The sequence below is a fragment of the Sciurus carolinensis genome, chromosome 7 (genome assembly GCF_902686445.1).
Source record: "Sciurus carolinensis chromosome 7, mSciCar1.2, whole genome shotgun sequence".
Lineage (NCBI taxonomy): Eukaryota > Metazoa > Chordata > Mammalia > Rodentia > Sciuridae > Sciurus > Sciurus carolinensis.
The window spans coordinates 137,389,093-137,408,124 of record NC_062219.1 but is presented as its reverse complement, the minus strand read 5'-3'; positions in this window follow the sequence as shown (position 1 = coordinate 137,408,124).

Here is a 19,032-nt window from a genome sequence, read left to right as displayed (position 1 = left end):
AAATTTCCATTCTTATCAATTGAAGCATTTCATTTAAAAAGCAGAAAAAAATAAGCTTTTAGGACATACTATTTCACTGTGAGCACACTTTAGTTCTTAATGTTAGACATTTTCTTTTCTCAGTAGATACCAAACACATTCATAATTTCAACATGGTGACTTGCAACACTTCTTTATGGCACAAAGATTTTGAACACATGGTGATGGTGGTGGTGTTGATGCTGATGGTGTTGGAGATGGTGGTGGTGGTGATGGTGGTGGAGATGGTGGTGGTGGTGATGGTGGTGGAGATGGTGGTGGTGGTGGTAGAGATGGTGGTGGTGATAGTGATGATGGTGGTGGAGATGGTGGTGGTGGTGGAGATGGTGGTGGTGGTGATGCTGATGGTGGTGGAGATGGTGGTGGTGATGCTGATGGTGGTGGAGATGGTGGTGGTGATGCTGATGGTGGTGGAGATGGTGGTGGTGATGCTGATGGTGGTGGAGATGGTGGTGGTGATGCTGATGGTGGTGGAGATGGTGGTGGTGATGCTGATGATGGTGGAGATGGTGATGATAGTGATGATGGTGGTGGAGATGGTGGTGGTGGTAGAGATAATGGTGGTGGTGGTGATGGTGGTGATTACTGCTAATACTGGTAGCTTGTTTACTGTATGTCAAATATTGCTATGAGAGTCTGTTTCATTTTTGTAACAGTGTTTGTTTTTCCAATATTCATCTCACTCATAGGTATTGGTAACATGAGTCTTGTTTTTAGATTCATTGAATATCTGTCAGACACTTTAATTTCAATCTGTATTTAGGATAGTATCTGAACTCTTAGTGGAAAGGAAAATCCAGTACTATACAATCAAAGCCAAAGAAAATTTTGTTTAATCATGTAATTTTTTAAAAATATTTTTTAGTTGTCAATGGACCTTTAATTAATTAATTAATTAATTGATTGATTTATATGTGATGCTGAGGGTCGAACCCAGGGCATCACACGTGCCAGGCAACCCCTCTACCACTGAGCCACAACCCCAGCCCTTCATCATGTAATTCTTTTAGGCTTCAGAAATCTGATTATCCATCACTATGCACTGTGTCCTTATATTGTTTTCTGTCTGTGCATTTTTTTAGCTAGCAAAATATCATGATTTAAAATAATTACAATTAAAACCCAAAGCTCAATTGACATACTTTATTTCATGAAGGGTTGTTAGTTGTCCTCTGATTCTCAAGAAGAATATAGGTTTGTGCCTTATGTGGTATAAGAAATAAATATGCAATTTGTTCTTCCTTTAAAAATTATAGAATGCCAAGAAAAAAATAGAATGTAATTTTATTTATAATGTTAAGAAGACGGGGGAAACAGAGGCTACATCATGCTTTAGAGAGTCACAATAATAATTGTCCTAATTGAATTGTTTTATTAGAAAAGCACCCCCCAAAATAATAAAGGTTTTACAAATGTTGAAAATTAGCCTGACTTAATAGTCTTCCAGTACCAATTTGAGCAGCCATGGAAGGTGAAAACCTGCATTGTATTTGAAGAAAGAAGTAATAAGAAGCAAGATATTCTACTCACGAGGAGACTTGTAAGCTTAGTTCTGAGAAAGAGCTCATTCTGCTTCACACTATTATGATGTTCCAAAATCAGATCAAGGTGTCAGTCCCAAAATGGGATTTCTTAAAAAACAAATCAGATCTTGAAGAAAGTCTGGGTTGAAACATTCATTTACTTCATTAACTCCAAAGAGTCTTCAGTAGCAGCAATGCAGTCTAAACCAAGTGCTACCCAGGAAGCACTGCGCTATTTATGTGACTTCAAAATGATTGAAACCAGGAAGTCAGTTTGAGCATAAAACAGTGAGTAGTGGTAGAGAGTGTAAGAGCCGGTTAGATGACAAGGTTCTCCAGGTTGATATGTTATCACCCTGAAGAGCGGTGACTGCCGTGTGACCTTGGATGAGTTTCACTTAGCCTCTTTGAGACTCAGTTACCTGGAAAAATGGCTGTTAAAAAAGCTGCCTCAGAGGCTGTATGAGAAAAGCTCCTTTTCCAGTTCAGCAGGCAGAGTGCAGATTGTAGTTTCTTTTGGTCACTTATTGTATTATAATGATGACCATTATTCACTGAGCATTTATGATACGCCAAAGATAACTGTTATCTTCTTATCCTATCAGTACTGGTCAGCTTTCTATTACTATGACAAAATACCTAAGAAAATCAAGGTAAGAGGAAGGCTTATTCTGGCTCGTGGTTTCAGAGGTCACAGTCCATGGTCACTGGCCTGTGGGGACAGGAGCACCTGGTGGTGGGGGCCTATTCACCTCATGGTGCTCAGGAAGCAAAGAGAGAGGAAGAGGAGAGTCCAGGTCCCATTAGCCCCTTCAGGGACACCCCCCTCCCCACCCATGACCTAACATTTTTCTCCTAGGTCCCTCCTACTAAGGACTCCATCACCTACCAACAGTGCCATCCAGAGGACCGAGCCTTTAGCACACGGGCCTTTGGGGAACATTCCAGATCCAAACTACAGCACTGTCAAATCCTCACAATCTCACAGATCTATAGGGAAAAACACCAATTTTGTTTTTGTTTCTGTTTTTGCATTAAAAAAAAAAAAAACAGAAGCATAGAGGCTAGTGGGAACTGGTCCCAGATTTGAAATTGACCAGTGAACAGAGCTATAGTGATAAAAACAGTAAGGCGTTGGCCCCAAAACAGAGGCAGAGACCACGGTACAGAAGAGAAGACGCAGAGACAAACCCACGTAAATACAGGTATCTCATACTGGACAAAGGCGCCAAACACATTCACTGGGGAAAAGATAGCTTATTCAACAAATGGTGCTGGGAAATACGGAAAGCCACAGGTAACAAAATGAAATTAAACCCTTATCTCTCACCCTGCACAAAACTCAACTCGCTGTGGATCAAAGACTTAGGCACTAGAACAGAGACCCTGTGACTACTAGAAGAAAAAGTAGCCCCAAATCTTCACCATGTCAACCTAACTTCCTTAACAAGACCCCTAAAGTGCAAGAAGTTGAATCAAGAATCAATAAATGGGATGGACTCAAACTGAAAAGCTTCTTCTCAGAAAAAAAAAAAAAAAAACCACAATAATGTGAAGAGAGAGCCTACAGATTGGGAGAAAATCTTTACCACATGCACTTCAGATAAAGCATTAATCTCTAGGATATATAAAGAACTCAAGGAGTTTTCAAGATGGCAGACTAGAGGGCGGCTGCATTTCATGTTGCTCCAGGATGCAGGATTCAAAAGAGGAGATAGTGAGAGACGTGGGACCAACTCAAAGCCGCCGGGTGAGTCTCTCCCATTGGGAAGGCGTCCCGGATGGGGCGGTAGCCCCAGAACGCAGGGAACTTTGTGAAGTAGAGTTGCTCGGCGACACACCCCTCCCCCCGCTGGAGCGGTAAACACGGGCAACTGGGATCATCGTAGAGGAGGCGGCTCAGCACAGCGCTTGGACTCGGAGCAACCACTGGGGCTCCGGGCGGCTGCCTGAGGAGGAGCTGTGTGGCGAGCTGTTTGGACTCAGAACGACTGCTTCTGAACACCGGGGGGCTGCCCGGAGGAAGAGGAGAAGCGCGGCGGGTCACTTGGTCTAGGAGTGACTGCATCAGAGCCACAGGCGGTTGCCAGAGGAGGAGCTGCGTGGCGAGCTGTTTGAAATCAGAACAACTGCTCCAGAACACCGGTGGCCTGCCTGGAGGAGGAGCGCTGTGGGTCGCTTGGTCTAAGGAGTGACTGCATCAGAGCAACAGGCGGTTGCCAGAGGAGGAGGCGAGTGGTGAGTTGATTGGACTAAAAGCGACCGCTCCTGAACACCGGTGGCCTGCATGGAGGAGGAGCGCGGTGGGTCACTTGGTCTCGGAGCCACCGCTCCTGAACACCCGGGGGGCTACCCCGAGGAGGAGGAGAGGGAACAGGGTGGGTCACTTGGACTTGGAGTGACTGCCTAGGGCTGCAGGCGGTTGGCGGGAGGAGGAGACGCGAAGTGAGTTGCTTGGACTCCTAGTGACTGCGTCGGAAACCGGGCGGCTGTCCGGAGGAGGAGGTGTGTGGCGGGTCTCTGTGTCTCGGAGCTATTGTACGGGGCTCCAGTTGGCGGCTCAGAGGAGGGGCCGCATAGCCAGGCAATTAGGTGCAGAGCAGGGTCCCAGGAGCTAGGTGGCTTCTTGCTGGAAGAGCCGTAAAGAGACACGCCTAGGGGCGGAGCGAAGTTTCCAGGGCTGCGGGCAGATTCTCTGGGAGAGGCAGCCTAAGGAGACTCTCCTGCGAAGGGTGAGGCTCCCAGGCCCAGGACGTAGGTCCGGGCCCCTGGGAACATTGCAGAGGAAGACAGCCCAGCCCAGGCGGTAGTTGTAGATTGAGGGGAACCTCTAGGAGGGCAACTGACCAGCGAGACGTCCCCACCGAGTGAGTCTTCCCTGCCGGGGGAGGTTTTCCCACAGGGACGGTAAAACCAGAGACACAGGCACAAACAGGCCTTGCCTCAGCCCGCAGCCTAGTTCCCCGTTGGATGACCATTGGTCAACAAGTGGAGGCACCTCTGCCCACTAGCAGGGAATATACACCACCTGAGGGTCACCACCCCTAGAGAGGCAGCTTCTTCGTGGAGCTCCACATTATCAACTTCCTCCAAGACTTCAGGCTACTGAAGGATAAGAGGGGATATACTAGCAATCTTCAGGGACATTATAAGTTGATACAGGAAATCTGCAATATCTTAATGACCCACTGATTCCTGAACAATATGAGAAAACAAGGGAAGAAAATGCCCCAAACAAATCTGGATGTTACATCAATAAAATCCAATGACAGCATGGCAGAAGAAATGACAGAAAGGGAGTTCAGAATGTACATAATTAACATGATAAGGAAAGCAAATGATTAGATGAAAGAGCAAATGCAGGCATTGAATGATCGCACCAATCGACAGTTAACAGAGCAAATTCAGGAAGCAAAAGATCATTTCAATAAAGAGTTAGAGATATTGAAAAAAAACCAAACAGAAATCCTTGAAATGAAGGAAACAATAAACCAAATTAAGAACTCCATAGAAAGCATAACCAATAGGATAGAACACCTGGAAGACAGAACCTCAGATATTGAAGACAAAATATTTAACCTCGAAAACAAAGTTGAACAAACAGAGAAGATGGTAAGAAATCATGAACAGAATCTCCAAGAACTATGGGATATCATGAAAAGGCCAAATTTGAGAATTATTGGGATTGAGGAAGGCTTAGAGAAACAAACCAAAGGAATGAACAATCTATTTGATGAAATAATATCAGAAAATTTCCCAAATCTGAAGAATGAAATGGAAAATCAAGTCCAAGAGGCTTATAGGACTCCAAATACACAAAATTACAACAGACCCACACCAAGGCACATTATAATGAAAATACCTAACATACAAAATAAAGACAGAATTTCAAAGGCTGTGAGAGAAAAGAACCAAATTACATTCAGGGGGAAACCAATACGGATATCAGCAGATTTTTCACTCCAGACCCTAAAAGCTAGAAGGGCCTGGAACAACATTTTTCAAGCTCTGAAAGAAAATGGATGCCAACCAAGAATCTTATACCCAGCAAAACTTATCTTCAGATTTGACGATGAAATAAAATCATTCCATGATAAACAAAAGCTAAAAGAATTTACAAAAAGAAAGCCGGCACTACAGAACATTCTCAGCAAAATATTCCATGAGGAAGAGATGAAAAACAAAGAAGCAAATCAGCAAAGGGAGGAATTATCCTAAAGGAACTGTCAAATAAAGGAGGAACCAAGATGTGTCAAAAATTTTAAATATGAACCAAATGACCGGGAATACAAATCATATCTCAATTATAACCCTGACTGTTAATGGCCTGAATTCATCAATCAAAAGACATAGACTGGCAGATTGGATTAAAAAGAAAGATCCAACAATATGTTGCCTGCAAGAGACTCACCTCATAGAAAGAGATACCCATAGACTAAAGGTGAAAGGATGGGGAAAAACATACCATGCACATGGACTCAGCAAAAAAGCTGGGGTATCCATCCTCATTTCAGATAAAGTGGACTTCAAGCCAAAGTTAGTCAGAAGGGATAAAGAAGGACATTTCATACTGCTTAAGGGAAGCATAAATCAGCAAGATATAACAATCATAAACATCTATGCCCCAAACAGTGGCTCATCCATGTATGTTAAACAAATCCTTCTCAATTTTAGAAACCAAACAGACCATAACACAATAATACTAGGTGATTTTTAACACGCCTCTCTCACCACTGGACAGATCTTCCAAACAAAAATTAAACAAAGAAACCATAGATCTCAATAACACAATGAATAATTTAGACTTAATAGACATTTATAGAATATACCATCCAACCAAGAGCAAATACACTTTCTTCTCAGCAGCACATGGATCCTTCTCTAAAATAGACCATATATTATGCCACAAAGCTAATGTCAGCAAATACAAGAAGATAGAGACACTTCCTTGTATTCTATCAGATCATAATGGATTCAAGTTAGAAATAAATCAAAGAGTAAAAAACAGAAACTACTCCAACACCTGGAGATTAAACAATATGCTATCATATGATGAATGGATAACAGAAGATATTAGGAAGGAAATTAAAAAATTCTTAGAGGTAAATGAGAACAAAGAAACATCATATCAAAATCTCTGGGACACTATGAAAGCAGTACTTAGAGGAAGATTTATTTCATGGAGCGCATTTAATAAAAGAAGTAAAACTCAACAAATAAATGACCTAACACTACAGCTCAAAGCCCTAGAAAAAGAAGAACAGACCAACACCAAAAGTAGTAGAAGACAGGAAATAGTTAAACTGAGAGCTGAAATCAACGAAATTGAAACAAAAGAAACAATACAAAAAATTGACAAAATAAATAGTTGGTTCTTCGAAAAAATAAACAAAATTGATAAACCTTTAGCCACACTAACAAAGAGAAGACGAGAGAAAACCCAAATCACTAAAATTCAGAATGAACAAGGAAATATCACAACAGACATGACTGAAATACAAAACATAATTAGAAGCTATTTTGAAAACCTATACTCCAACAAAATAGAAAATTTCGAAGACATCAACAGGTTTCTAGAGACATATGAATTGCCTAAACTGAACGAGGAGGACATACACAATTTAAATAGACCAATTTCAAGTAATGAAATAGAAGAAGTCATCAAAAGCCTGCCAACAAAGAAAAGTCCAGGACCAGATGGGTTCTCAGCTGAGTTCTACAAAACCTTTAAAGAAGAGCTCATTCCAATACTTCTCAAAGTATTCCATAAAATAGAAGAGGAGGGAACCCTCCCAAACTCATTCTATGAAGCCAATATTACCCTGATTCCTAAACCAGACAGAGACACATCAAGGAAAGAAAATTTCAGACCAATATCCTTAATGAACATCGACGCAAAAATTCTCAACAAAATTTTAGCAAATCGCATACAAAAACATATTAAAAAGATAGTGCACCATGATCAAGTGGTTTTCATCCCAGGGATGCAAGGTTGGTTCAACATCAGGAAATCAATAAATGAAATTCACCGTATCAATAGACTTAAAGTCAAGAATCACATGATTATTTCAATAGATGCAGAAAAAGCATTTGATAAAATACAGGACCCCTTCATGCTCAAAACACTAGAAAAAATAGGGATAGTGGGAACATTCCTTAACATTGTAAAGGCCATCTACGCTAAGCCCATGGCCAATATCATTCTAAATGGTGAAAAACTGAAAGCATTCCCCCTAAAAACTGGAACAAGACAGGGATGCCCTCTTTCACCACTCCTATTCAATATCGTCCTTGAAACTCTAGCCAGAGCAATTAGACAGACCAAAGAAATTAAAGGGATACGAATAGGAAAAGAACTCAAACTATCCCTATTTGCTGATGATATGATTGTATACTTAGAGGAACCAGGAAATTCCACCAGAAAACTTTTAGATCTCACAAGTGAATTCAGTAAAGTAGCGGGATATAAGAACAATGCACATAAATCTAAGGCATTTTTATACATAAGCGATGAATCTTCAGAAAGAGAAATTAGGAAAACTACCCCATTCACAATAGCTTCGAAAAAAATAAAATATTTGGGAATCAATCTCAGAAAAGAGGTGAAAGACCTCTACAATGAGAACTACAGAACACTAAAGAAAGAAATTCAAGAAAACCTTAGAAGATGGAAAGATCTCCCATGTTCTTGGATAGGAAGAATTAATATTGTCAAAATGGCTATACTACCAAAAGTGCTATACAGATTCAATGCAATTCCAATTAAAATCCCAATGATGTACCTTACAGAAATACAGCAAGAAATTATGAAATTCATCTGGAAGAATAAAAAACCCAGAATAGCTAAAGCAATCCTTGGCAGAAAGAGTGAAGCAGGGGGTATTGCAATACCAGATCTTCAACTCTACTACAAAGCAATAGTAACAAGAACGGCATGGTATTGGTACCAAAATAGAAAGGTGGATCAATGGTACAGAATAGAGGACACAGACACAAACCCAAATAAATACAATTTTCTCATACTAGACAAAGGGGCCAAAAATATGCAATGGAGAAAAGATAGCCTCTTCAACAAATGGTGCTGGGAGAATTGGAAATCCATATGCAACAGAATGAAACTAAACCCATATCTCTCACCATGCACGAAACTAAACTCAAAATGGATTAAGGATCTCGGAATCAGACCAGAGACCTTGCATCTTATAGAAGAAAAAGTAGGTCCAGAGCTTCAACATGTCGGCTTAGGACCCGACTTCCTCAACAGGACTCCCATAGCACAAGAAATAAAAGCAAGAATTAATAACTGGGATAGATTCAAACTAAAAAGTTTTCTCTCAGCAAAGGACACTATCAGCAATGCGAAGAAAGAGCCTACAGAGTGGGAGAAAATCTTTGCCAATCATACTTCAGATAGAGCACTAATCTCCAGAATCTATACAGAACTCAAAAAACTCTACACCAAGAATGCAAATAATCCAATCGACAAATGGGCTAAGGAAATGAATAGACACTTCACAGAAGAAGACCTACAAGCAATCAACAAACATATGGAAAAATGTTCAACATCTCTAGTAATAGAGAATGCAAATAGTAATAGAGAAATGCAAATCAAAACCACCCTAAGATTCCATCTCACCCCAATTAGAATGGCGATTATCAAGAATACAAGCAACAGGTGTTGGCGAGGATGTGGGGAGAAAGGTACACTCATACATTGCTGGTGGGGCTGCAAATTAGTGCAGCCACTCTGGAAAGCAGTATGGAGATTCCTTAGAAAACTTGGAATGGACCCGCCATTTGACCCAGCTATCCCACTCCTTGGCCTATACCCAAAGGACTTAAAATCAGCATATTACAGAGATACAGCCACATCAATGTTCATAGCTGCTCAGTTCACAATAGCCAGATTGTGGAACCAACCTAGATGTCCTTCAATTGATGAATGGATAAAGAAAATGTGGTATATATATATACAATGGAATATTACTCAGCCATAAAGAATGATAAAATTATGGCATTTGCAGGCAAATGGATGAAACTGGAGAATATCATGCTAAGTGAGATAAGCCAATCTCAAAAAACCAAAGGAAGAATGATATCGCTAATAAGTGGATGATGACACATAATGGGGGGTGGGAGGGGTTAGTGTTGGGGTTTTAGTTGGGTTTAGGGAGGGGGGCAGGAATGGAGGAAGGAAGGACTGTATAGAGGGAGGGAAGGGGTGGGAGGGGTGGGGGGGAAGGGAAAAAATGGCAGAATCAATCAAACAACATTACCCTATGTAAATTTATGATTACACAAATGGTATACCTTTACGCCATGTACAGACAGAGAAACAACATGTATCCCATTTGTTTACAATAATAAAAAAAAAGAACTCAAAAAACTTAACACCAAAATAAAAACAAACAACCCAATCAATAAATGGGCTAAGGAACTGAACAGACACTTCACAGAAGATACACGACTGATCAACAAATACATGAAAAAATGTTGAACATCTCTAGCAAGTGGAAAAATGCAAATCAAAACTACACTAAGATTTCATCTCACCCAAATCAGAATGGCAATTATCAAGAATACAAGTAACAATAAATGATGTGGGGAGAAAGGTACACTCATACATTGCTGGTGGGAATGCAAATTGGTGCAATCATTGTGGAAAGCAGTATGGAGATTCCTCAGAAAACTTAGACTGAACTCACCATTTGACCTAGTCATCCCACTCCTTGGTTTATACCCAAAGGACTTAAATTCAGCAGACTGCAGTGATGTGGCCACATCAATGTTTATAGCAGCTCAATTCACAATAGCTAAGCTGTGGAACCAACCTAGGTGCCCTTCAATAGAAGAATGGATAAAGAAAATATGGTACATATACACAATGGAATATTACTCAGCCTTAAAGAAGAATGAAAGTATGGCATTTTCCAGTAAAAGGATGGAGCTGGAGAATATATGCTAGGTGAAATAAGCCAATGCAAAGAACTAAAGGTCAAATATTTTCTCTGATATGCAGATACTAATTCACAATAAGGATGGGGGGTGGCTAGGGAAGAATAGAAGTACTTTGGATTAGACAGAGGGGATTGAAGGGAAGGAATATAGAATGAATCAGACGTTATTACCCCACATGCGTATATGATTACACAACTGGTGTGATTCTACACCATGTACAACCAGAAGTACGAGAAGTTTTGCCTCATTTATGTAAGATGCATCTAAATGCATTCTACTGTCATGTATAACCACTTAAAACAAATAAAAAACCTCACATCTGCCACACAAAATCAATCAATCAAGAAAATGTATTGATCAGCGGCATTAAGTACATTCACATGGCAACCATCCACCATCCCTCTCTAGAACATTTTCACGTTCCAAAAATTAAACTGTGAATAACCACTAAAGAGTAAACTCCTCCACCTCCCCTCACCCCAGTCTTGGCCACCACCATCCTGCTTTCTGTCCCTGTGAATGTAGCTCCTGTAAGTACTTAGCATGATTGTAACTATACATAACCATGTCTTCTCCTGACTCGCTGACTCTATCGGTCATGCCCAAGTCCGCTTATGCCACAGCCAACATCAGACTTTTCTTCCTCTCACCAGGTGTGATGGTACATGCCTGTAATTCCAGTGACTCAGGAGGCTGAGGCAGGAGGATTACAAGTTCAAGGCTAGCCTCAGCAATTTAGCAAGGCCCTAAGCAACTTAGGCAGACCCTGTCTCAAAATAAAAAATAAAAAGGACTGTGGTGGTAAAATGTCCCTGGGTTCAATCCCTAATATCAAAAAAAAAAGGAAAAAAGACTTTTCTTCCTTTCTAATACTGAGCAATGTTCCACCGAATGGCTATACCAAGCTTTGTTTACCTATTCAACCAGTGATGGAACAATGTTTAATTTTGATAAAGACCAGTTTATTTTTTCCTCTTATATTGTCTATGCTTTCAGTGTTATACTTAAAAATCACTGCCTAACCCCAAAGCATGAAGGCTTACTCCAAACCTTTTCCAAGAGTATCACAGTTAATTAATTAATTGGTGTTGGGGACTAATTCCAGGGTCTTTCACACAGTTCTACGGTTTTGACTCTGATATTTAGGTCTACAATCCATTTCAAATTAATATTTTATGTTGTGTGGATATCCTGGTGTCCCTGCTTCATTTGTTGAAAAGCATGGATCTTCCCCCATTCAATTGTCTTGGCTTCTTTGTTGAAAATCAATTAAACATGAATTCAGGGTTTCATTTCTACATTCTCAATTTTATTTCCTTCTCTGTTTTTAAACAGAAGGCTGACATTGTTTTTTACAACACAAAAGAGTCAAATTTTTATTTATTTCAACATGTAATAAATAGTAAAAAAACAATATTAGTGAAATGATTTTACATTCTTTTTTCTTTTATGCTATCTTCAAAATCTGTGCATTTTAGATTGGCAGCATCTCTCAACTTGGAGTCTAGTTCTAATTTTTCACTTCTTTGATTGACACGTGTGTACCTATTTATGAGGTACAGTGTGGTATTCTGATTCTTTTGTGTACACATTGGATGACGATCCACTCGGGTGATTAACACATCCATCGCCTTCAACTTTATCATTTTGTGGTGATGAGTACATTCAAATTCCTACCTTCTAGCTATTTCCAGATACATCATGCATTATCATTCACCATATTCACCTGCTGCACCTTGAAAAACCAGAACTCATTTTTAAATGAACAGTTTGACCTAGGTCACAGTCACCCCAATTTTCCTGATCAGAATCATGTTGGGTGCTTTTAAAAACAGAGATCCCCAGTTATCTCTCCTGATGATTCTGACTCAGTAGTTTTGGGCGAGGCTGGAATCCTCCTCCAACGTCCCCCAACCCTGTTGACAGAAACGCATTCCACCCGGTCACTCAGGCCCCAGAGAAGAAGGCGCGGTGCCAGTTAAGCCGCTCTCTCGCGCGTCCCATCGTCCCTCTCCTCTCTGCTCCCATGTTTGGGGCTGGGCCTCTGCAAACCATGTGCCTCCTGTCCCAGCGGCTTTGCCTCGGGTTCTGCCCCTAGAAGGAGTGAGAAGGAGACCAAAACACCAGGGCAGGACCTTCCTCTTGGTGCCGGTTTCCCGTGTGCTTCCCACTGGATTCCACGGGCACCAGCTGGCAGTGCTTCTTCATCACGGGGGCAGCTCTTCCTTGCCATTACCAGCCACCAAATCCAGCTTTCAGTTTTAAAAATAGTATCAACAACAGCTTCATTCAACTCCCAAGGTAGACAGGAGGCATCAATAGCCAGCACCTCTCCTCACACACCTGGGTTCCAAACCTCAGGGAACCCCTCCAAGTTCAGAGAGGCCGGCACCGAAAACCAGCCAGAGCTGACGACTTAAATGCCTGTGTTTGAGTCCCGCGGAGATCCTCCCCTACTTTCCTAAATTTTAATAATTCCAGTCTCTTCCCTTTGTTCTTTCAACCCTAGGATTGGCAGCTGCTTCCTGTAATTGCTTCTTTTATCATACTTAAGAATTTATTTTTATCCTCCCAGTTATATATGATATTACATGTTAAATTCTTTTACTACATCCATTATAATAGAATAGCTTGTTTGGGAATTGTGCATTGGACAAGAAACAGCCACAGGAATGTGTTTCTTTTTTTTTTTTTTTTTTTATTTATTTTTTTTACGTTTACATAGGGTAATGATGTTTATTATATTTTTCCCCTCCCCCCCACCCCTCCCACCCCTCCCACCCCTCCCACCCCTCTTTTCCCTCTACACAGTCCTTCTTTCCTTCATTCTTACTGCTCTCCTTAGCCTAACTCTAAACCTAACCCTAAACCTAATGCTAGCCCCTCCCACCCCCCATTATATGTCCTCATCCGCTTATCAGCGAGATCATTCGTCCTTTAGTTTTTTGAGATTGGCTTATCTCACTTAGCATGATATTCTCCAATTTCGACCATTTGCCTACAAATGCCATAATTTTATCATTCTTCATTGCGGAGTAATATTCCATTGTATAAATATGCCACAGTTTCTTTATCCATTCATCAACTGAAGGGCATCTAGGTTGGTTCCACAATCTGGCTATGGTGAATTGAGCAGCAATGAACATTGATGTGGCTGTATCTCTGTAGTATGCTGATTTTAAGTCCTTTGGGTATAGGCCAAGGAGTGGGATAGCTGGGTCAAATGGTGTTTCCATTCCAAGCTTTCTGAGGAATCTCCATACTGCTTTCCAGAGTGGTTGCACTAATTTGCAACCCCACCAGCAATGTATGAGTGTTCCTTTTTCACCACATCCTCGCCAACACCTATTGTTGCTTGTATTCTTGATAATCGCCATTCTAATTGGGGTGAGATGAAATCTTAGGGTGGTTTTGATTTGCATTTCCCTTATTACTAGGGATGTTGAACATTTTTTCATATATCTGGTGATTACTTGTACATCTTCTTCTGTGAAGTGTCTGTTCATTTCCTTAGCCCATTTGTTGATTGGATTATTTGTATTCTTCGTGTAGAGTTTTTTGAGTTCTTTATAGATTCTGGAAATTAGCGCTCTATCTGAGGTATGGTTGGCAAAGATATTCTCCCACTCTGTAGGCTCTCTCTTCACATTTCTGATAGTTTCCTTTGCTGAGAGAAAGCTTTTTAGTTTGAATCTATCCCAGTTGTTTATTCTTGCTTTTATTTCTTGTGCTATGGGAGTCCTGTTAAGGAAATCTGATCCTGAGCCAACAAGTTGAAGATTTGGACCTACTTTTTCTTCTATAAGATGCAGGGTCTCTGGTCTGATTCCGAGGTCCTTGATCCATTTTGAGTTGAGTTTTGTGTAGGGTGAGAGATAGGGGTTTAGTTTCATTCTATTGCATATAGTTTTCCAGTTTTCCCAGCACCATTTGTTGAAGAGGCTATCTTTTCTCCATTGCATATTGTTGGAACCTTTGTCTAGTATGAGAAAATTGTATTTATTTGGGTTTGTGTCCATGTCCTCTATTCTGTACCATTGATCTACCTGTCTATTTTGGTACCAATACCATGCCGTTTTTGTTACTATTGCTTTGTAGTAGAGTTGAAGATCTGGTATTGCAATACCCCCTGCTTCGCTCTTGCTACTGAGGATTGCTTTAGCTATTCTAGGTTTTTTATTCTTCCAGATGAATTTCATAATTGCTTGCTCTATTTCTGCAAGGTACATCATTGGGATTTTAATTGGAATTGCATTGAATCTGTATAGCACTTTAGGTAGTATAGCCATTTTGACGATATTAATTCTGCCTATCCAGGAACATGGGAGATCTTTCCATCTTCTAAGGTTTTCTTGAATTTCTTTCTTTAGTGTTCTGTAGTTCTCATTGTAGAGGTCTTTCACCTCTTTTGTGAGATTGATTCCCAAGTATTTTATTTTTTTCGATGCTATTGTGAATGGAGTAGTTTTCCTAATTTCTCTTTCTGAAGATTCATCACTTATGTATAAAAATGCATTGGATTTATGAGCATTGATCTTGTAACCTGCTACTTTACTGAATTCACTTATGAGTTCTAAAAGTTTTCTGGTGGAATTTCCAGGTTCCTCTAAATATATAATCATGTCATCAGCGAACAGGGATAGTTTGAGTTCTTCTTTTCCTATTCGTATCCCTTTAATTTCTTTGGTTTGTCTGATTGCTCTGGCTAGAGTCTCAAGGACGATGTTGAATAGAAGCGGTGAAAGAGGGCATCCCTGCCTTGTTCCAGTTTTTAGGGGGAACGCTTTCAGTTTTTCACCATTTAGAATGATATTAGCCATGGGCTTAGCGTAGATGGCCTTTATAATGTTTAGGAATGTTCCCATTACCCCAATTTTTTCTAGTGTTTTGAGCATGAAGGGATGCTGTATTTTATCAAATGCTTTTTCTGCATCTATTGAAATAATCATGTGATTCTTAACTTTAAGTCTGTTGATATGGTGAATGACATTTATTGATTTCCGAATGTTGAACCAACCTTGCATCCCTGGGATAAAACCCACTTGATCGTGGTGCACTATCTTTTTAATATATATTTGTATGCGATTTGCTAAAATTTTGTTGAGAATTTTTGCATCGATGTTCATTAAGGATATTGGTCTGAAATTTTCTTTCCTTGATGTGTCTCTGTCTGGTTTAGGTATCAGGGTGATATTGGCTTCATAGAACGAGTTTGGTAGGGTTCCCTCCTCTTCTATTTCATGGAATAGTTTGAGGAGTATTGGAATGAGCTCTTCTTTAAAGGTTTTATAGAACTCGGCTGAGAACCCATCTGGTCCTGGACTTTTCTTTGTTGGTAGGCTTTTGATGACCTCTTCTATTTCATTGCTTGAAATTGGTTTATTTAAGTTGTGTATGTCCTCCTCGTTCAGTTTAGGTAGTTCATATGTCTCTAGAAATTTGTTGATGTCTTCAAGGTTTTCTGTTTTGTTGGAGTATAGATTTTCGAAATAGCTTCTAATTATGTTTTGTATTTCACTCGTGTCTGTTGTGATGTTTCCTTGTTCATTCCGAATTTTAGTAATTTGAGTTTTCTCCCTCTTTCTCTTTGTTAGTGTGGCTAAGGGTTTATCAATTTTATTTATTTTTTCAAAGAACCAACTATTTATTTTATTAATTTTTCCGATTGTTTCTTTTGTTTCGATTTCGTTGATTTCGGCTCTGATTTTAACTATTTCCTGTCTTCTACTATTTTTGGTATTGGTCTGCTCTTCTTTTTCTAGTGCTTTGAGCTGTAGTGTTAACTCGTTTATTTGTTGATTTCTACTTCTTTTTTTGAATGCACCCCATGAAATAAATCTTCCTCTAAGTACTGCTTTCATAGTGTCCCAGAGATTTTGATATGATGTGTCTTTGTTCTCGTTTACTTCTAAGAATTTTTTTATTTCCCTCCTGATGTCTTCTGTTATCCATTCATCATATAATAGTGTATTATTTAGTCTCCAGGTATTGGAGAAGTTTCTGTTTTTTATTCTGTCATTTATTTCTAATTTCAATCCATTATGATCTGATAGAGTACAAGGTAGTATCTCTATCTTCTTGTATTTACTAACAGTAGCTTTGTGGCATAAAATATGGTCTATTTTAGAGAAGGATCCATGTGCTGCTGAGAAGAAAGTGTATTCATTCTTTGTTGGATGGTATATTCTATATATGTCCGTTAAGTCTAAATTGCTGATTGTGTTGTTGAGATCTATAGTTTCTTTATTCAATTTTTGTTTGGACGATCTATCCAGTGGTGAGAGAGGTGTGTTAAAATCGCCTAGTATTATTGTGTTGTGGTCTATTTGATTTCTGGAATTGAGAAGGATTTGTTTGACGTACGTGGATGAGCCAATGTTCGGGGCATAGATATTTATGATTGTTATGTCTTGCTGATTTATGCTTCCCTTAAGCAGCATGTAATGTCCTTCTTTATCCCTTCTGACTAGTTTTGGTTTGAAGTCCACATTATCTGAGATGAGGATGGATACTCCAGCTTTTTTGCTGTGTCCGTGTGCATGGTATGTTTTTCCCCATCCTTTCACCTTTAGTCTATGGGTGTCTCTTTCTATGAGATGTGTCTCTTGCAGGCAGCATATTGTTGGATTTTTCTTTTTAATCCAATCTGCCAGTCTGTGTCTTTTGATTGATGAATTCAGGCCATTAACATTCAGGGTTATTATTGTGATATGATTTGTATTCCCAGTCAATTGACTCATATTTGTTTTTGACATGATTTGGTTTCTCCTTTATTTGGCTATTCCTTTAGGCTAGCGCCTCCTGTTGCTGATTTGCATCGTTGTTTTTCATCTCTTCCTCATGGAATATTTTGCTGAGAATGTTCTGTAATGCTGGCTTTCTTTTTGTAAATTCCTTTAGCTTTTGTTTATCATGGAAGGATCTTATTTCATCGTCAAATTTGAAGGTAAGTTTTGCTGGGTATAAGATTCTTGGTTGGCATCCATTTTCTTTCAGGGCTTGGTATATGTTGTTCCAGGCCCTTCTAGCTTTTAGGGTCTGGATTGAAAAATCTGCTGATATTCTTATTGGTTTCCCTCTGAATGTAATTTGATTCTTTTCTCTCGCGGCCTTTAAAATTCTGTCTTTATTTTGTATGTTAGGTATTTTCATAATAATGTGCCTTGGTGTGGGTCTGTTGTAATTTTGTATGTTTGGAGTTCTATAAGCCTCTTGTACTTGGTTTTCCATTTCGTTCTTCAGATTTGGGAAATTTTCTGTTATTATTTCATTGAATAGATTGTTCATTCCTTTGGTTTGTTTCTCTAAGCCTTCCTCAATCCCAATAATTCTCAAATTTGGCCTTTTCATGATATCCCATAGTTCTTGGAGATTCTGTTCATGATTTCTTACCATCTTCTCTGTTTGTTCCACTTTGTTTTCAAGGTTAAATATTTTGTCTTCAATGTCTGAGGTTCTGTCTTCCAGGTGTTCTATCCTATTGGTTATGCTTTCTATGGAGTTTTTAACTTGGTTTATTGTTTCCTTCATTTCAAGGATTTCAGTTTGGTTTTTTTTCAGTATCTCTAACTCTTTATTGAAATGATCTCTTGCTTCCCGTATTTGGTCTTTTAACTGTTGATTGGTGCGATCATTTAATGCCTGCATTTGCTCTTTCATCTCCTCCTTCAATGCCTGCATTTGCTCTTTCATCTCCTCATTAGCTTCCCTGATCGTTTTAATTACGTACATTCTGAACTCCCTTTCTGACATTTCTTCTGCTCTGCTGTCATTGGGTTTTATTGATGTAGTATCTAGGTTTGTTTGGGACATTTTCTTCCCTTGTTTTCTCATAATGGTCAGTTGTCAGTGGGACCCTGAGATATTGCAGTTTTCCACTATTGGCTTATAGTGTCCCAGTAGATTTCCAGTGTATCACCTCCCAGCCTTCAGTAGCCTGATGTCTTGGAGGAATCTGATAAAGCAGCTCATTCGAAGAATACTGCCCCTAGCCCCCTACTGGTTCCACGTTTTGGAACTGGCTCTGTGCGGAAATGCTCTCACTGTGGGCCTCCACCGTGCAGCTGGCCGTGTGGGAAGAGCCCACTGCCGGAGTGTGGAAGACTACCTTGGGAAGACTCAAGCTGCCCTGCCCGGCTCTGCTAAGCCACCTCTATCTGGGCCTGCCACCCGGGCTGAGCTTTACCCAGTGGGCAGACTCACCCGTGGCTCCACTTCAGTCCGAGTCTCTCAATGCCTCCCCTTCTTAACTCCTGGGTTCTGGAGCGACTGGGGGTGCAGTCTCCCTCTAGGCCGCCATCTTGGATCGCCCCGGATAGTGTTTCTTAAATAAAGAAAAACAAACTTGGACAGCTCTATGATTGTCATATCATTCCATCCATAGGTAATTTCCACTCCTTGGCACAGAGAGGAGGACACAAGAAGAACGCAGTGGTCTTGCTGAGGTCAGACTATGGGAGGCAGATGCTTGGAGACCCTGAAACAATTGCAATGGACAGAGCAGACCAGATAG